The sequence below is a fragment of the Argiope bruennichi genome, chromosome 10 (genome assembly GCF_947563725.1).
Source record: "Argiope bruennichi chromosome 10, qqArgBrue1.1, whole genome shotgun sequence".
NCBI classification, from domain to species: Eukaryota; Metazoa; Arthropoda; class Arachnida; order Araneae; family Araneidae; genus Argiope; species Argiope bruennichi.
In genome coordinates this window covers 90641484-90663124 of record NC_079160.1, presented here as the reverse complement: position 1 = coordinate 90663124, position 21641 = coordinate 90641484, and the positions used below count along the sequence as shown (strand labels likewise).

Here is a 21641-nt window from a genome sequence, read left to right as displayed (position 1 = left end):
TCGGACGATGGAACTTCAACCGTCGTACAGCTGTTGTGGCGCCATCTACCCGCAACCAAAGTCGTCAGACTCATTTGACGCAGCAACCCAAAGCCGCCAGATTCAATCTAAGCGTTTTTGTATCAGGATACCGACATGTACGCTGAATGACACACAAACACTTTCAAAAAAACAATTTTTATTTCCGATACAATATATTCTGAAATGTCAAGATATTCATCAAATTCTCAAAGATTTTTTCATGATTGTATCATTTATTCTGTATTTTGAAATGTTCTTATCTTTTCGTGAAGATAAATAATCTTTCAATTTCAAAGAAAAAAATAAATTCCAATTTCCAATCATTCAATGTCATTCTCATTAATTTTATATTGTACTTATATTTATACATTCTTTCCTTGTCCTTACCATGAATTCCCTCATATAACGTCGAATATGTTATCTTTAAAGTCGGATTGAGAAAAAAAAATCATTGCTATCCCATCATTAAGAAGAATGACAAGAAAATTGCTTGAGCTTAAAAAATTTACTCTCGTTGAAAAATAATGTTGTTTATTTCCAAAATTAGGTTGTTTTCTTTCATAGTGAATCAAAAATATAATCAAATCCCAGTGGTAAAGTACAAAATTCCGGCTTTTATACTTGATTGACTTATATAAGATTTGTTGAAAACAACCTATCACTGATTATCTAAATTCTTAGGCCAGAAATATCAGAAAGTGTTACAAAATGGTACGTATTTTAATACAAAATTGTTTAAATATTTCATGTATAAAATATGTTCATAAATATTAACTTATAAAATGTATTCAGAATATTAAACATATTAAGTAAAACATATGAAAAAATATTAAATATAATAAGTAAAGCATATGAAAATATATGAAGTATGTTAAACATATTAAGAAAAATATATGAAGTATATTAAACATATTAAGTAAAGTATATGAAATTATATGTAAATTAAACATATTAAGTAAAACATATGAAATATATGAAGTATATTAAACATATTAAGTAAAGTATATGAAATTATATGCATATTAAACATATTAAGTAAAACATATGAAAATATATGAAGTATATTAAACATATTAAGTAAAGTATATGAAATTATATATATTAAACATATTAAGTAAAATATGAAAATATATGAAGTATATTAAACATATCATGTAAAATATATGAAAATATATGAAGTATATTAAACATAAGTAAAACATATGAAATATATGAAACATATTAAAAATATAAACTTTATATTTTTCATACGAAGTTTTATCGCTTGAAAAAATAGAATTCCGAGCATTAGTACTAGTACGAACTAAATGTTTTCTTATTTAACGTAAACATATAATTTAAAAGGACATATCCACGGAAATTAACAGCAATAATTTGGTAAAATTAAATTCGTCCTAATTATGCTATTAAACTCCATAAATTATTATTTAATACGTTGTCTGGCAAAACTGATGAAATCTGTTTTGAAAAAATTCAATAATTACAAATTACTTCATTGTAAGCTTTTAAAATATTCAAAAGTTCTTCGAATATTACAAATAATCGTTTCTTATTATAAAGATATAAACAATTATTTCGATACATAAAGCTATTTGATACTTATGTGAAGTTTCCTAGTTGTTTATGTTCTTTAACAGATTGGTCATCATAGAATTTTATATAAAATGATTGAAAAATGACTATTTGTTTCAAAGCTTATTATGTGAAGTTATATATATAAAATTATTATTTTATTATTTTAGTGTATTTTTTAATAAATTTTAACATTTTTCTGATGTGCGATCATCAGTGTCATTTAATAGAATAATTTTATTACAAATGAATCTGTATTATATTCCTTTGAAATTATATTCTCAGGCTAAATTGCAGCAATATGCAGAAGAATCTTGTCAATCATTTCTTTTGATCAAATGCATAGAAAATGTGACCAGCAACGCTGAGCAATTGCTCAAAGATTAGTTTATTTTGTTGGTCAGTTATGACACCCTCATTGCTATAAAAATAACCATATGTCAATCATTTGTGAGTCAAATAGTACTCAATGTGTTAATAGCCAGAAGAGAATTGAAATTGTTTTTAAAATACAGTAAAGAAATGAAATATTGAAAACAACATTTGGGTGCATGAGTCCATTGCGATCAATGTAGTGAATTTTTAAACTTTGGGAAGTTAATTTTCCCAAATGTCAACCTAAGCATTCATCAGGTATTAAATGTTGAATTTTCATTTCGAATAATTTTCGAGATTGAAAGTTGAATTATTTCGAGATTGAAGTTAATTAATAAATTATTATTATGAATATTTACTAATTTTTCTTAAATATTGTTACTCTTTTTCATAAATCTCAAAGATATTCTATTACGCCAAAGTCTGTTTTCTGAAAAAAATAAAAGCATAAATTTTAAATTATATGCAATTTTCAAGGATTCTGAAATCAATCTTTGTAGGAAAATCCAAATTATACCGTCAACTTACTTGGAAAATATGAATTGGGCATCAACAAATTCTTATTACCTATCAAAATCTCTTTATTCTGCTGGTTTGCAGGTAACAATTTTGATTCATATTTTACACTATTCGCATTTTATGTTTGCCAAACATTGGAGAACATTCATTTTACTTTACTAGATTTGTTAAGGAAATTTAAGCCTTTCCTGTGTATATCATAAATTATTTGCCAAAACTAATTATACTTAGATTCAATTTAATCGTAAATATTCCAGTATTATAAGAAAGAAAATTCAAAATAATGGATATCAGATGAACTTCTTTAAATTAATAGAATGTTAATAGAATAATAGTCCTCTTTTTATTTTTTATTTTTTGTTTAATCTGCAAGAGAATTCATTAAGTTTAAGTTCTAAGTTTTCGTATTTCCGTTTTTAGTCTTTAAATTATAATAACTGGTATTTGATGAAAAATTCGAGAGGATTCTTCTTTCTATTTTATAAATATTTTAGCACAGATATATCTAATATCTATTCATCAAAATTTTAAAACAGAAATTTGTACTTAATTTATATATCGATCATCCTCAGAAAATATTTAATAAACTGAAGCAATTATAGTGACATGAAGTTGTATTACAATATTTCAAAAATAAATTTTGAACGCAAATTAGAAATCAATTGTTCCTATTCAAATTAGCTTGATTCCCTTGTGCTAACAGTAAAATATCATAAATATGTCGTTCAAGAAATCAAATCAAACAATGCCTTATCAAATCTCATTTGGAAATGTGTTAAGATACTCAAATTAATCTTATACAATTGTGTCTTTTCGTAAGACAGAAATTTAAAAATTTATATTTATTATAGTAGTTATTGATATCTGTTTTCATTTGGGAAAACGGTTGAAAGAAAAATATCCTGATAGTTTTTATTACGATGATATTCCATTTTGAATCCTAATTAAATTGCAATGAAACAAATTTATATCCTAATAATTTTTCCCCAGTGTTCTGAAGTTATATGAAAAAAAATTCATTGAGAAGATACTATTTAATTCATTTTGAATTAAAAAACATAAGAAAAAGTTCATAAAATAAGATTGTGTAATGCTTTTTTTTTTCAGTTTCCTATGATTTCTACTGTTCTCTTTTCTGTCAAACAAAGAATTCTCCCCTATTAGCACAGAATGCCCAACAATATTATTGTGACATCTTCTCAATACTGGCCGGCGTTCTGAGTATCGAATGTCATGAAAAATCTTGTGCTAATGTGCATGTAATCTTGTGCTAATCTTCAATGTAAACATTTCAGATATAATTCAGAATACGACATGGTCTCCGGATCTCCAACATAATTGCTTGCTCTTAAACATTTCCGATCATTTTCTTATGATATAATTATAGATTATAATATAATTTACTGATCGTTGCCTAACTCTTCTCTGAGGAAAGAAAATATATAATTTGTTTTTTATTTTATCTCAAAATCAAAATAGGTTTGATTAAAAACTCAGAATTAGAAAGTCACTTTTAAATATAAATGATGTTATAAAGATCTGTTTGTTTCTTTTTGAAATTAAAATCAATAAAAATATATCGAATCAAAGCCAATTTACTTCTACCTAATATTTTAAACATGAAATTATATTACTAAAAAAACCAACTCTGTCAGTAGATTTTGTTAGTAGATAACAAACTGGTTATTATCTATAATTACATAATCATCACTGGTGAATTTGAATAATCACCAGACATATATATATATATATATATATATATATATATATATATATATATATATATATATATATATATATATATATATATATATATATATATATATATATATATATATATATATATATATATATATATATATATATATATATATATATATATATATATTATCAAAAAGCCACTCATTTATTTTATGCCAATGAAACAGAAATTAGCAGTGCGGATTGAATATGGTTTGTAAAAAATTATAACATAATATCAAAAAGAAAGAAACGTGGCAAAACACATTAGGCAATTTTATTTTTAAAAAATAAAACAATTAAGGACATTTATTACTAATTTCTAAATTTCTTGAAAGTTTCTATACATAAATGTAAGTGTATATTTCAGGATATTTTTATATTATCATTCTAGAGATGCAAATAACGATCTTTTCTATCCATTTTTATATATTTGTAGGATCCCGAACTGCGACGGCTTTCATTTCCGTTTATCTGAAGCATCAAGGTCTGTCAATAACTCACTTATCACTGATGGTCACTGTCAGTGTAATTTTTCAATTCATGGCTGGCATAATTTCTGGAATGTTTGCTGACCGGATTGGACGTGTGAAACCTTTTCTTTTCTTTTATGGTTCCATTTTCTTAGTAACTTTAGTATGTTTTATTGTTATGCCTAAGTTAGATGAATGTCCAAAGAGGAAGGTTACTTTCAACTGCCTTAATCAGAAATTAACAACTCAAGGCTCTTGTAATATTTCAGAAAGCTTTTATAAAGATTCGTGCACATTAATTTATAGCAATAATACAACGCACTCTGATATAAATGAAAATTGCCCATTCGTTTCTTCTTTATTTCAAAAGGAATTCAGCATTGAAAAATTAAATAGGAATAAGACTTCAGGTTCTTGTCTCTATTTGGTAAATTTCAGAAACTACTCATCAAGAGAAATCCCTCCATGCGAGATTCAGGACTGTAAAGCAATCGAAATGATTTGCTCTTATAAGGATTCATCAACGAATTGTCTTAAAAACAGATCATTCTGGATATTAATTTATGGCATTTTGGTTGTCTTATATAACACTTCTCGAACAAATGCTTACAGATTTTTTGACGTAATTGTAATGGATTTGACCAATCAATACAATTCAGACTTTGGTAAACAAAGACTGTGGTCCATGCTGGGCTTATCCGTTGGTCCTTCATTGGCTGGATTCCTTTCACATAAAATGGCTTTCAGTGGAAGTGATAAAAACTATGATGCAGTGTTTATCTGCTCAGCCATATTCGCTACCTTGTCCATCATTCCAATTTGTAAAGTCTATCCCAAATTTCACAAACCTGCGGCAACAGTTTGGAAGAAATCATTTCAATTCATAATGAACTTAGAAATGCTTTTATTTCTTATCCTACTTTTAACAATGGGTACTTCGTTCGGATTTATGGTTATTTATGGTAATTGGTATTTGCAAGATCTTGGAGCATCAGATTTGCTTCTCGGCATTTCTAGTGGAATATCTCCTCTATGTGGCCTTCCTTTTCTTTATACATCGAAATGGTTTTTCAATAAAGTCGGTTTGCGCAATTTCTTTGTTTTTTGTCTGTTCTCTTATGCTTTCTATTCTTTTTTCTTTTCGTTGTTGCGTCAGCCTTGGGTTGCGATTGGTATCGATTTGGTAAATGCAATTGCCTTTCATTTATTCTGGGTTTCAACAATTGAATACTGCGATAAAGTAGCACCAGTTGAGCTTCAAGCAACGATGAAAGTATTGGCCGGAACTCTACATTATAATATAGGTATGCTGATATTCCTTATTCCAACAAAATTTATCATCATGATTTTAAATTTTTTTGTAATAATGCTGCTTAACCTTTTCACAAGTGCTCCGATCCAATCAGCCGTACAAATTCTATCGTAGCTGGCCGGTTTCTGTTCCAGACGAGAGATATAGGATACAAAACGAGTTATCACCAAGGGTGCCCTCGCTTTACATCCTGCAAATATTTTTTGAAACAGAACAGTCTACAAGGGTATAATTTTCACGGCCTGTTGGCTGAGTCAGTGGTGAAAAGGTTAAGAGATTTCACACATTAAAAGTTTTCTAGAGGTAATAAAATATATTACTTTTATTTCAAAAGTATTCAACTTTGTAAAAAATCTGTTTATTGATAATATGAATCTAAGTGTCAATGAGAAATAGTGACAGGCGATGTTCTTGATTCAGCTAATTTAGTCTACCACTCAGAAAATATGAAACCTACCAATAAAAAATTAAAACCAGTTCAGTATTTACTTATTGCTGAAATATAAAGCTTTATAAAAAATTCAATTTGCCAGTAATATGAATCTTAATCCACTATGAATCGTGGTAGGTAATGTTCTTCTCTTAACTGGTTTCGAGTTCTTCTCTTACTGGTTTCTTCTTTTAAGGAACTTGGATCATTAACCGGTGTAATTACTAGGAATAATTACTAGGAACTTCTATAGTTATTGTTTTTATTTAACCTCAAATCTTGATGAAATCAGCAATAACTTATGTCAAGGTTGGTATAAACGAATGATTTTTTTCGTGTCATCTTTCCTAATTGTTATTTTTCTTTAAAAAGTCTGTATGAAAGATAAAATAGGGAACAGGGAATCGGAGATGTTTTCATTAATAAAATTTTACCATTTACACAGGTGAAAAAATATCCTCCCCCTTGTTTTCCTATTATTTCCACATGGTATTTTATAGTGTTTTAGTATTATAATATTCTTAGTGTTAGACATTTAAAGAAAAACCATGCGAAAGCAATTTTCGGATCCGTATTTTACGGTCCTTGTGTTGTTTTTCCAATCCCGTTCCATGATCTCAATGAAAGTAAACAAACCGATGATTCGAACCCGACCTTTTTGCGAGTTTTGTGGTTGGCAACAATCGCAATGCAAATCGAGCGACTATTTTAATTTCGGCTCGTGTCGTAGTTTCTAGAGAAGAGAAGAGAAGGATATGGAATATGGGAAATGTGTTTAGCTCTAAGCGAGTGAGCGTTGACTGTTTTGGCGATGCAACTGTATGTTGCTTCAACATTTTAACTATGCCGATTAGTTATTTTAGACGGTTCGAATCTGAGGTCTGGTAATGTTGATTTAAGTTTTTATAATTCAACTTATTATTTTGATTGCTCCAGTTACGAGCACATTGACTTTATTCTTGATTTTTAATAAAAGTCATTTTTTAAGAAACTGCTTTCATCTTTATGCCTTCTTGACACAAAAATTTCACTGCTTGCTTTACTAAAGTTTGGGTCAGTTTACCCTAAAGTTTAACCGAGTTGATTATGAGCCTAGAAGGATAACAGTTGGTTATAGGCCCAGAAGTTTTAACACTTAGTGCATTAAAATGGTAGCTTGAAAATCCCATTTTGAAATAAATTGTTCTTTTATTACTTATTTAAACATTTTCAGCATTTGACGGGTTTTTTTAAAAAATTTTGTAAGTAAATTCTTGAAGTTATATTAGTTAGTTGTCGTGTGACTATTTTAAACCAAGTTTTTGCATAATAGCTTCTGAGGGTAAAAACCCCTGAGCCCCCGAAAGCAGAAGTCTGACTTCTAACTCATATGAAGAAGAAACACGCACACACTCGCTTGCACAACCCCTCATTCACGCACCTCACAGATAGAACACAGGGCAGAGAACAACCATGCCCGAACCAGGACTCGAACCCGGGATGAATAGATCACGGGGAAGGCGCGATACCCTTAGACCAGGACACCGGCTGAAGTTATATTGAGGAAATCAATAAACATGTTGTTAAAACTGCATATCGTATATAATCTGTCTAACTCGAAACGTTCTTGAGTTGTCATATTCATAAATAGGCAGACATAATTCAAAAAATGAGTTTTTCTAAAGGTCTGAAACTTGGATATTCGTCAACATCTTGGTTTTGAATTTTATGACGATTACAATACTTTTTTATACAGATATTTCGAGGTGAGAGGGTTAAAAGTCAAATTTTATTTTTCTCCGTTAGAAATGATCTTCTTTGTGTTTTTAATTAATGATACTTCAGTGAATTTAATTAAGACCTTGTGTTACGGCTACTGATTCCAGATCAGAATCTATATAAAGTTGGCATCGATAATAAGAATACCAACTTTTTATTGAAAGTATAAGGTAATTATGGAACAAGATTCCGAATAAATAATAATTTTACCTACAGAGTTAACAATACAAACACAATTATCACAGTAATAATTACATAAATTAGAGCTCATTAACTGTGAGAATTTAACACTGTCTTTATACATATACACTGCGTAAAAATAGTAGAAGGACAATCGTTTTCTGTAAATTTTCTTTTATAATTTTATCTTGGTTAATAGATTTTTATGTAGGTTTTATTTAACAATATTTTCTTTATTTTCATGAAAAATGAAATAGCACCACTATTTATATTTAGAAAGACGAGAGCATTTTATAAGGCCGGTATAGCCTGGTTGGTAGAGCGTCGGATTCGCGTCCCTTAGGTTGTGAGCTCGAACCTCGCCGGCCGAAGATTCCCCGCGTGCTTGGTGGCTAACGCGCGTTAAATCTGTCGTGGTCGCAAAGTCCTCCGTGTTGAGAGTAATACCACTGGGGGTACTGGATCAGGGGTGATCGTTCTCTGATTCAGGTCTAAATTACGATCTGTGGATGAGTGAATGAAATGCATGAATGAAGTCCACCCCGTAAAAAGGGTTGTGACGTGTGTGTAGCTAAGTCGTTCTCTTGGCCCTAAATGGCGCTACTATAGAAACAAGAGGCGCCCCCCCAGGCTTAAATCCGCTGTCTTCGAACAGCGGGCTTGCCTATGGGAAGTGCCATAAGAAACAACAACAACAATAGAAAGACGAGAATATAGGATTTACAGTGTGTAAAAAAAAAAAAAGTTGAATAACACCTACTACATTTTTTTGTTTGATGGAATGTGCACGAGTATAGAGTAAATATATAGATTTTTTTAAACTGTTTTTTCTCAGAAAAACGTATTTTGTTAAAAATTTCACTGATGCTTTAATTTCAGAATGATTAGGGGTATACCATTAAATGGTTTTCAAATGGAGAAAATTGTTAAATATAAAAATGAAGGTAAAGATATTAGAGAGATCGCTCGTATACTGAACGTCATCCCCAATACAGTTTCTAACTTTATTAAAAATCCAAACTGAAATGGAATAAGAAAGAAGACTGATAATCCTAAAAAATTAACGCTTCGTGATGAAAGAAAACTTACTCATGAGCTTAAAAAGATTAGTGGCAGTGTTGCAAAAGCTCGAAATCAAGCAGGATTTATGCATGTGTCCAAGCAAACAGTATACAATTACATCCAAAGGTCCAAAAGATTCGTTTTCAAAAAACGGAGGCATCATTCAAAGTGGAAACAAACGCATATTAATAATCGTTTGTCTTTGGATAAGGAACATATGTCATGAACTACAGAATGGACTTCTGTGATAATTTCAGATGAAAAAATGTTTAATTTAGAATGTCCAGATGGTTATCAATACAGCTGGCATTGTCAGAAGAATGCAGAACAATATATTCAGCTAGACAAATGGGAGGAGGAAGTTTGATGGTCTGGTTAGCAGTTGGTCATGGAGGAAGAACAAGTTTAGTCTTTCTCAATGGTAGGCAGAAGCATACAGACTACATTAATTTTCTGAATTCTGAGCTTTTTCTTTATGACTACAGATTAGAAGGAGAACAATGGATGTTTCAACAAGATGCAGCTTCAATCCACACCGCCAATGGAGTTAAAAATTGGTTCGCTGCAAATAATATACAGGTTTTACCATGGCCATCTAAAAGCCCCGATTTGAATATAGTAGAAAATATCTGGACAATATTTGTTCGTTGTATATACACTGATGGGAAGCAGTTTGAATCGCTCTCTGAGCTTCGAGTGGTATTAAATACCTCATGGTGTAATTTTTGTCAAACAGAAATCCAATCTTTGTATGATTCACTTCCAGACAGAATATTCGAAGTTATAAAAGCTAATGGAACGAGTATCCCTTACTAAAACCGCTTATATTTTGATCTTTTCATAACTGTCTTTCTTCTTTTTTACACGGTGTCATATGAAAGAAACTATTTTCGGTATCATTTATACTTTATTTTTTAATATCATGGTAATGATACTAATATTTTTTCTTGAATGATCTAAAAAATAATTGCTGTAAAAATTTAAGAAAATCCTTATTTTTTAAAAAACGAATCTAGCGTCCTTCTACTTTTTTACACAGTGTATAAAGATCTAAAGTATCTACCGGTGTCTGCCATCAGTTTAAACAATGAATGCCTGGGTTGCAAAATAAAAAGAGTTAAATTTATCTGGGGCTCCATCAAGACGTAGAAGGCGCGGAATTTGCCGTCGTTTTTTCCGATTACCAGACAATTCTAAGGTCTCTGCGCCTTCCTCATCCCCTTTAAAAAATGCTTTTTTTAATGACCTAATTACCTTTTTTTCCTCTTCGCTTTGCCTGAACCCTATCCTCTCTTGTTGGTTGTTACACATAAACCATTGAACAAAGTGAACTGCTAGTCAACAAAAAATGAACTTCCTGAAAGGACCAAGGAGCAACTCCAAAGTAGTCAGCTATTTGGGGACGAATATGTTGCCCCATAGAAGGAATCTTCTGGCTCTTGCCCATCGAATTCTTCAATTTTCTCTCTCCAGGAGCTTTGACAAAACAAAGAGATTATGTATATAAGCATTTCATATGATGTACATATTTTTGCCCTTTTAATTGTATCAGTAATGCATCGCAAATTTCAATTGATACTAAACAAAATATTGCATTCATTCGAAATTCATTGAATGCTGATTTCAACAATATTTTTGCAGCCAGACTAGGAGCGACAGCCATTGGTGGCTATGTCATGAATAACTTTGGAGGTCGAATAGCATACAGAGTTATCGGAAGCCTTTCTTTGGGATATGCAGTGATATATGGGACTTACCTTATCATTCGTCATTTGCATAAAAAGAAAAGAAGAGTTCATCTAGAGTGTGGTAAGACGCTTATATCAAAAGAATCATTAAATGATCTTTTTTGAAATTGTAATTTTATCATTACAAAAATTATTTTGATTTGTAAGTTTTAAAAATAAACTGTTAGTGTATCGTAAAGGGAGAGAAGGAACTTTAATTACAAGAAACCCCAAATATATATATAGAGATAGATAGGCAGGATAAAATAAATTTATGTTCATACAAATCAATTTTGACTGAAACTAATCTAGAAAAGAATATCAAAATAAGTAGAGTGTGATGTAATACAGTCATTAGGCAGAAGGATATAGGATAAAAGATTAGATACAGGATTAAACAGATCCAAATAAAACAAACGAATGTACACTAAACATATTACAGATACACTAAATCTAATTATTTGACTATTATACTCTCATGACTATTATACTCTCTGAAAAATTAAATCTGATACTAAGGAATAAATTAATTAATTGGGAATGTAATCGATTTAATAGTATAGAAAACCACAAAAAATGAAAAAAGAATTATTTAAATGTGTGTAAGTACTAAATTCAAATTATCTATGCTCTAAAGTTCATTCTTTTTATCTGCATTTCAGTTCAGAGTTGTAAATATTTTAAGAATTCCGCCGGCATTTGGATTTTGATATATATATATTGAAAATTTGGTATCAATTTGACTCCTAAAAAGCATAAGAAGAAAAATCTACTAAAAAACCTTAAATTCCTCTACAAGTTTACATTATCATTGTTTGATCGTATAATTACTTTCATTAAAAACAGTTCCAAAATAATTCAAAGTATCTAGATATCAAATTGGTAAATACTATTCTCATATTCTTCTTCTCTAGGTATACAGACCATAAAATATTTTTTTTCAATATTTTCATTAACCTTACTTGAAAACATTTTAAATATGTGACTATACAGGGTGTCTCAAAACCCTTGACCACGGCTTTTATTCCTTAAATATTGATCATTGACATATACTGTAAATTACAAAGTTGTGTAAAAAAAAGTGCAAAATGTTATGAAATCAATTAAAATTTTCAGGAGAAAAAACTTTAAAAAATACAAAATTTAAATTTTTATATGGACCCCGTACAAAAAATTCCCAGTGAGTAAAATGTGTCTCATCCTTTAATAAGGTCATGTGCAAAATTTCAGAATTTTATCATGAAAACTCTCAAAGTTATGTTAAAATAAAGTTGGTGAAGGGTCAATCACAAATTAAAATACAAATGTTTACAGCTTCAGTGCAGATGACGCGACGCAGGAATGCATCATAAGGAAATAAAATATGCCTCATATCTTTAGTTTTAAATAAAAATTTTAAAATCTATGCTTTTTGAAAAATACTTTAAAATTTTATATCATGAATCACAGAATATAATTTTAAAATAGCACAGTCAATGAACTTGTAAAAAAACTTATGTAATCTTTCCTTTAAGTAATCTTTCGTTATGCAATCTTTCTTTTATGTAATCTCACCTTTAAGTTATGTAATCTTTCCTTTAAGTTATTATTTCTACACTTTTTAATACTTTTGAACCAATAAATAGTAAAATTATTATTTATTTATTCAATTATTACTTTCTTTATTAATTTGTGTACGATCCCTAAAACACGAACATCTGACATGATTTTTTCTCTTTGCGAACTCATATACAGGCATCGAAAAGTGGTTTAAGTCAGCATTTATGTAGTTTCATATCTTTGAGACTTTTTGTGATAAATTGCTGAAATTTTGCACATTTTACTCACTGGGAATTTTTTTGTACGGGGTCCGCATAAAAATTTAAATTTTGTATTTTTTGAAATTTAATCCCCTGAAAATCTTAATTCCATTTCATAAAATTTTACACCTTTTTTTACGCAACTTTGTCATTTACAGTATATGTCTACGATCAATATTGAAGGAATAAAAACCGCGTCAAGGTTTTTGAGATACCCTGTATAAGAGTAACATGTGATTCTTCAATCTGATTTTATTATTTTTCTGATCTTTAATAAACGCTTTGCTTTTTAGTATCATAAAAAGATTATCTTTATAGTGAAAATAATTCTTGATTGCAGAAATTCAATTCTTCCTCAACCAATATTCACATATGAAATTTAGATATACGTATACTAGATATACATATTTTGAAAAGTAGTGTTATCATCAAACATCTCAATGGATGAATGAAGTGAAAATGATTCAAAATATATATACTTATTTTTAGTGTGTACAAGTGCTTTCTGTAGTTTTAAATGACGAAATTTTGATATAAAATATATTTAATTCGTTGTGCAGATATTGACATGTATTCTAATAACGTGTTTTGTATTGTTTTCAGGTGAACGCGAAACAGACATATAAGAAGATTTAATGAGTATGTTAGATAAAGAAGTCAATTCTACAAATCTGCCTTGAATGTTATATTATGAAAGAGACTTATACCTCATATTAGGAAAGTAATTTTATGAATTTACTATGTAAATATTATACATGTATTGTAATAATTATACATGTTCTATAAATATATCATGTCTTTATTTTGCCATATAAATTATTTGTTTCATATATAACGAAGGAAATAATGCAATCATATTTATGTACCATCATAAAAGTGAATCGTCAAAGCATACTATATCTGCATTATTAAAACAAATCTTTATTTATGTGAAAATTGTTTCTTTTCCAACTTTTTTTGTATGTAAAGTATATCTAAGCTGTATTATGAAAGAGATGTTACAAAACAGAACGAAACATCTTGGTACAAAATATAGAAGAGAATCTAACTGCAGTATCAAGTTAAAAATCAAACAGTTGTTCCGAATTTCAAAAATCAACTGGATAACATAGAAGAGATTGTGATCGATAGAGAACATCAACTGTGTGAAAGCTTTGGAAATATAAATAAAAACGCGTAAATACCTATGATGTTTATCGGAAAAAACAATTCAAATTCAAAAATATGACTCATAATACATTCTAAATCTTAGTTGGAATATAAGAAATATTCTTTGAAAGTGAGAGATAAAGAAGATAAATTATTTACCATTTAGTTTTGTTTTTTTTTTTAAATTTTAAGTCATATTTATCGATTTGAATTTTATAAACAAATCTGTTAACAAGAAGGATAAATATCAAAATTAAAATTTAAAGAAAGCCATCAAATAAAAGACTAAAAAACTGATTTTAATTTAAAAGCAATAATCGAGACACGATGAATGAAACATTTTCCCTGATGAGCTGATTCATACTTTTGATTTACTATTTGCTAATATTTTACATACATGAATTCAAACAGATACAAATTCAAACAATTCAAAACTCATAATGCATTCCAAAATTCTTAGACGTATTCAAATAAATATTCTTTGAAAATAAGCGATAAAAAAAGATAAATTATTTACTATTTATTTTTTTTTAAATTGGAAATTATATTCACCGTTTCAAATTCTTAAACAAAAATTATAAATAAATAGGCAAGTATCAAAATTAAAATTTACTATAAAATTTTATGAAAAACCATAAAATAAAAAAAGGAAAATGGTATCTAATTTAAAAGCAATAATCCGAAATATAGTGAACAAAATATTTCCTCTAAAGAGAGCTGACACATACTTTAAAATAGTTTAGAATTTTTTTTTTTTTTTTGTAATTTTTTTGCTTGGCACTTTACAAAGGATTAAAATCAAATAAATGTGAACAAGAATAGAAGCAAATATGCCCAAACCCTTAACCTCTATATTGAAATTTACATAAATCAATCCAGCGACCTGGCATAGGGATAGCGCGTCTTCCCAGTGATCTGGGCTTCCTGGGTTCAAGTCCCAGCTTGGGAATGGTGGCTCTTCTTCTGTATTCTATCTGTGAGGTGTATGAATGCCCCCCCCCTCCTGTAAAAAGAGGCTCCGCAAGCAAATGTAAAGAATGAAGTAGCTAAGTCCTACTCTTGGCTCTAGTTGAATCTACTGATAACACAAGAGATGCTAACACGGCTTAAATCGCTGACCGATAACTGTCAGCGGGCTTGTGAAGTACCATAAGTCACAACAACAACACATAAATTGACAACTAGAATAAATGAAATAGAAAAATCCTCTTATTACATTAAAAGCATCGCAGACATTTAGCATGCTTTTATTACATTATCTCTTCGATCCTGACCATAACAAAAAAATGATTCCGTCTTCAAATCAATCATTGTGGTTGGACACCAAAAAATATATACAAAACTTTCTTTGAAATCCTCCACAAAAATAAATCAACTAGAATTTGGTTATGGTATCATGGTGATGAACGTAAAACAATACCAAAATCAAATATACGACAGACATGAGACTATCATCAGTTATTCGCACTCTTGCAATATGCAAGTTATGTTTGCGCCTTGACGATTTTTTTGTTGTTGTTGCTGCTTTATAATAGAACTCTTGTGAATTATAAATGCTTTCTGAAAATCTTTAAATATTATCTAAATATTTAAATATAATCATAAAATAGGTTACATTATTTTCATTGTGCAGGTGGTTATCAAAATAATGGCAACACCGTAGATTTATAAAGAATCCTTTATTAGTATGGTGTAGAAACGCCTTTGGTATGTAATACAGCTTGATTCGCCTAGGAATCGATTCATATAAATGTTGAATAGTGTTTAGAGGAATGTTGTACTATTATTCATGGAGATATTGTGAAATATCCATGAATGGAGAGATGGGAAGAGATGCCGGTGGAGGTTATCGATTCCTTATAAAGTGCTCTAAAATTGACCACAATGGTTCAATTATATTGAGGTCGGGTGACTGTGAGGTTCAAGGCAGATGTTTAACTTCATCCTCGTATTCATCAAATCATGATTGGACAAGTCTCGCTGCATGGATAGATACATAATCATCCTGGAAAATTCCACCTCTTGCGGAACAAAAAGTTTTCTTCATAGGATGGACCTGGTCAGCTAAAATTTCTCTAATCTTCTCTCCAGCGATTCTTAGTTTCAGGGTTATGATTGGTCCTAATTGGTCTTATGATTGGCAGGGTTATGATTGTATCTAAAGTTTGCTTCTGCTATTTAATATTTTAATGAAATATACAGATGGAAACAAAGCAGCGGAGGCAATGAGTTTTAATCTTTCAGCTCTTCTCTTAAATATTAGTAATATTTAGAGTATAGTGAACTGTTTTTGGTAAAGATCAGAAGTTTGGAAGAAAAATGCCAGAAAACATCCTAATTTACAAAAAAATTACATGGATTGTGACTCAGGAATGTAATAAGATCTCAGTTCTTCTTTTTTTTCCTAGCATAATTACAAAAATAAATAAATAAATGTTAGGTTAAAGTCTATCAGGTTCAATAACTGATAAAGGCACTTTATCCTGCAAAAAAAAACTATGGCATAAAAAATTACAAAACATAGACGATGCATACATAAGATAACACTTACGAAAATAATAACTCACCAGTAGCAAATCTCTCTTATAGAGTTCAGACAGAAAGCTCGCGACTAAGACAAAATTTTCTCAACTATTAATTATCTCGGCTTTATTACTATCTATTAACTCACCCCCGTTTGTGTGCCTCCTTTTTTATAGCTCCCTTGATATTTCATTAAATTTAAATAACTCATTATATGTCATTTCTAGAATAAATTCCAGAACTCAAATCTTGATGCAAATAATGCCAAAAATTCAAGTGAATTCGGGAATCTTTGTATGCGTTGTTAAATCACCAAACGATTTCAACAAATCACAACTTTTAGATTAAATCTCGTTTGCCTAACACTGATATTCTCTTATGCTTTAAAATTACAGTGATAGTACGAAGGCCATTACGTAGATGTTTGCTTTCTGCCTCTGCAACTTATGTTTATTTAAAGGAGCTGCAGTTATAAATAACAATTTATCCAGATATACAAGCAAATAACGTTATTCTTCTTATAATGAAGAGAAACAAGGATAAGCAATTAAAGAGAATCAGGAATCTTATCAAACATTTTCCACATAATATTCCAGGTTTTACTGAGCCATATTTAAAAAAAATTATATAATTTTATTTTTATGCTGAAAATGTTTAAATAAATTTTTGGTATTATGAAGTTTTATTTAAACTTCCTTATAATTTTGTCTTATTAAAAGTGTTAATAAATCTTAAAGTTTCAAGTATTTTATTTGTTTTTTTATCATCTACAACTAAATAATTTCACTATCCAGACTGTACCATAAATGTATTCATCGCCTGCAACAAGTCTAGCAAATCACTGCTGTCATAATACTTATTTATGAAGCCGTTAACATCATCTTTGTATTTAAATCCATCATATTACCCATTCAAATTTGTCCCAATTACTAATAAATCATAATTAACATCTTTATATTCGAATAATCTATCCTGTTTATGGTACACATGCAACAAGTTTACTATCATATTCATAACTGAAAACAAGTCGTTTCAGCTCCAAATGCAGAAAAATAATGACATTTCCTGATTATTCGTTTCCTAACTGAGACTCAACTAGCTTATGTAATAATTTACGACTTTCGGGAGTTTTTGAAACAAATAAAAAAAAATGTTGCTTATTTCATTATTCAGACACATATTTTTTGGTTAAACGATTGATACAATAATTAATAAAATTATCTTTAATGCAAAAATTTAGTGAGATATAAGAAAAGAAAATTTGAGAAAGTCATGAAGCAAGAGCAGTTATAGATGCAAGAAAATGTCTCACACAACGGATCTTAAGCAAACGGTTAGTAATTTTTTTTTTTTTTTTTTGTTTCTTTTAAATTATAATGAGTCTCAATTTCCTAAAGATTGTCTTTTACAAACTTTGAAGTTTAAATTGTAGAAAAATATGAAATATTTAGAAAAGATTCTACTATATATCGTATTTATTTTTTCTTTTATTTTGGACAAGTCTTAAAATTCTGTTATGAGCAGTTTACTAAATCTTTCAGCACCATGCATGCTATCTTTTTGATACCACGCTTATTTTTTTTACTTTCTTGTATACGTAGTATAGACAAAGAATAGATTGTCAAAAATTCGAATCCTTAAAATTTTAACGGATCTCTACGTTTTAGATCTCCCTGAGTGACATGTCTGTCTGTGACAAAGATAACTCAAAAACGTTTTGAGCTAGCTAGATGAAATTTGGTATACGATCTTTACATCACATGTGTAAATTTCTATCAAATTTTGAGCCAAATCCAACAAAGCATTGACCGTCTGTCGGTCTGAACTTTCAGAAATATATAAACACGATAACTCAAAAGAGAAATTTGTTAAATATATTAAATTTGTTATGGGATTTTGTGACTGCAAGTGCAGCATTTTAAAGAATTTTTAATCAATCGATTGGGAAAAATGAATCTAAAACACAGATTCAATTTTCAGAAACTAGTAACCGCCTGTCAAGGATTGATCGCCAAGTATAACACGATAGATTCAGTAAAATTGCTGAATTCCAGCCAAAGGTTAACGTTTTGAAACTATTGTACGCGAATGCTATAGAAGATGATCTCGGTTATACATCTTTATTTTAGAATATACGAGAAAGTTTTGGGAGACCATTCCCACTGGTTTGTTTAGAAATTCTAGGAATTTATAAAAGTTTACCCTGTTATTTCCCATGCTTTCATGGGTAATCTAGAAGCCAAAATTTAGAACAATAGAAATCAATTTAACTGGACAATAATCAATTTACTGGTGAATTGAATTCAAATTGATACCTGTCTTTCAAATTTATGATAGCGTGCGAAAATAAGTAGCAGAGACTCAGAGATTTTCTCGCAGTTGTTTTTTTATTGAGAGTGAAAATGATGGAAGTTTAGATTCGTCAGACATCTGAACGTTTTGGAAAGTGATTATGGCACAGAATCAGAGCAAAACACAGATTCTGAATAATCTAGAAAATCTGATCGAAAATATTTTCGTGATCGTGAAAAAATAGCAAATCCTTATATAAAATGCTTTCTCTTGTAATATAAATAGGCTGTTTTGAAATTGATATTAAAAACTCATTTTATTTTGAATGAGAAATGATAAAAGCGCTTTTTGTGTGCGTGTATAAAAAATGAAAGACAAAGGTTATGCATTTTTAAAGTCATATTTTTAACCTTCTTTTTTATATAAAAAAATAGCAGAGATTTAGAGATTTTCTCGCAGTTTTTTTTTTTACTGAGAGTGAAGATGATGGTAGTTTAGATTCGTCAGACATCTGGATATTTTGCAAAGTGATTATGTCGCAGAATCAGAGCAAAACACAGATTCTGAATAACCTAGAAAATATGATCGAAAATCTTTTCATGATCGTGAAAAAAATAGCAAATCCTTATGTAAAATGCATTCTCTTATAATATAAATAGGCTGTTTTGAAATTTATATTAAAAACTCATTTTTGAGGAATGATAAAAGCGCTTTTTGAGTATGTGTATAAAAAAGGAAAGACAAACGTTATGCATTTTTAAAGTGATATTTTTAACCTTCTTTTTTATATAAAAAAATTCAAATATAAACTATATGTAAAAAATAAATTTTCTTATTCTTTCAATATCTTTATATAGAAAGAAACTTTGGAACATTACTTTGAAAATATCTTTACATAGAAAGAAACTTTGAAACATTACTTTGAAAATAATGAGTTTTATTTGAATGGAATAGAGAGAAAAGAAATTAATATAGAAAAGGTATGAAAAAGAGAGACTAAGTATGATGTTGATTTTGCTTGTCAAAAATCACACTTTTTCCCGCTCACTATTTTGCTTTGCCGAGCTTGTCTTGTCTCACTTTGTACATGCTGTCATAACTTTAGACACTGTACCTCTAGAAACGCCTAAAATTTGGAATATTTCGGTCACACTTTCTCCAACAAGAAGGGCTCCTACAATTTGGTCTCTTTGAAAATCTGAGATGTCCGACATTTTATGCTTTTGAAAAAAACCAAGAATTACAGAATTTTAATAAAGTTGACACATATTACCAGAATAATACATTGCTTCAACTTCAAACTTCAAGCAATTTATAACATATATCGTTTATTTAATATGTCTGAACTATAACATTCTTCTTACATGCATTTGAAATTTAAAATTTCATGTCAATTATTGGTAAAATATTCTTTTTTATTTCAATATTTTGAAAAAAAATATTCATTTTTAGCATTGTTGGTTTTTAAACTATAGAAATTCCATAGGAATAAGGATTCTGCACCATAACATTTAACAGACACGTGTTTAAGAAAATCCCATGAACTTCAATGTTCCAAATTAATCGACTTTTAAATTTCTGATCATTTTCACATTTCACCAAATATCACTCATAAACCCAACTCACCTACCTGGATCATCTACAATTAAAATATGATCTAATATCAGTATGTAACTAACACGATTAATGCTATTTTTTGGACCATGCTCTAAATTCTTCGACACAATTCAAATATTTTTTTCTTTCATGGCTGTATGATTCTGTTATCTAATCTACAGGAAAGTCGTCTCTGAATATTCTGAACTGTTAGATCTTATTCAACTATTCCCTCTTGTGAAAATTCTCTAATAGTGATGAGAGTAAAATTCTCTAAGTCAATTCTACATTTCCAATGTCACATTAAGATAAACATTTACCCTTCAAAATTTAATTCGTATTTAATGATTATTTTTCACTCGTTAAATCTGCAACAACAGTAGGATGCAGCGCTTTCTTGGGCAATAAAATGTGATGACTTTTATTTTTGAAACAGCCTGTATTTATATCTCCGTGAGCGCCCTTAGATATTCCCACGCTCTTTTTTGATATTTAAGTATGAAAAACATTGAATAAAAGGTTAAGTTAAAAGTAAAAAATAATTAATCGTTTAGTACTATAACGAAACAATATCCACTTAATTTAAATAGTTATCAAGATGTGAATTGAAATATTTATTTATTTCGTGTTTATTAATAGTTGATTCTCTTAACAGAGTTTCATTTTTCTAAATGGTTCAATGCTCATAATTAAAAACGATAAAAACTAATAATTAGTAGAATTCATAAAACTATATAAAGCAGAAAGAAAATGTTTTAGTGATAAATGGATTAATCGAAAATCAGAAGGTTTATTAATTTCCAGAATTTTAATTCACAAAATGGTGAGTACTTTTAATATACCTAGTTGCTTCAATTTTTTCTGTTTAAATTAGTTCTCGATCTTATAAATGAGGAAGCGAAATTATATTAGTAATATTTCTGTTATAAATTGGTCTGTCTTTATATTACAATGAATTAAATTCAGTATTGATGAAAGATATAGTGTTCCCCAAAAAAAATTATTTTTGTATAATAATTCTGTTTATACCTTTTATACCTTCAAAGTTGTCTGGGGCCCAAATGATAAATGCACCGTACTTACAGAACAATATTTATCAGTACTTCTGGATTT

The 21641-nt window shown here is 29.1% G+C and overlaps 1 protein-coding gene across 1 annotated transcript in view; it reads right to left on the bottom strand.

The window, feature by feature from the left end:
* The window catches only part of LOC129988017 (major facilitator superfamily domain-containing protein 6-like), a 147737-nt gene that overhangs the window by 103927 nt on the left and 22169 nt on the right, over window positions 1-21641 (bottom strand). The window lies entirely within an intron of this gene.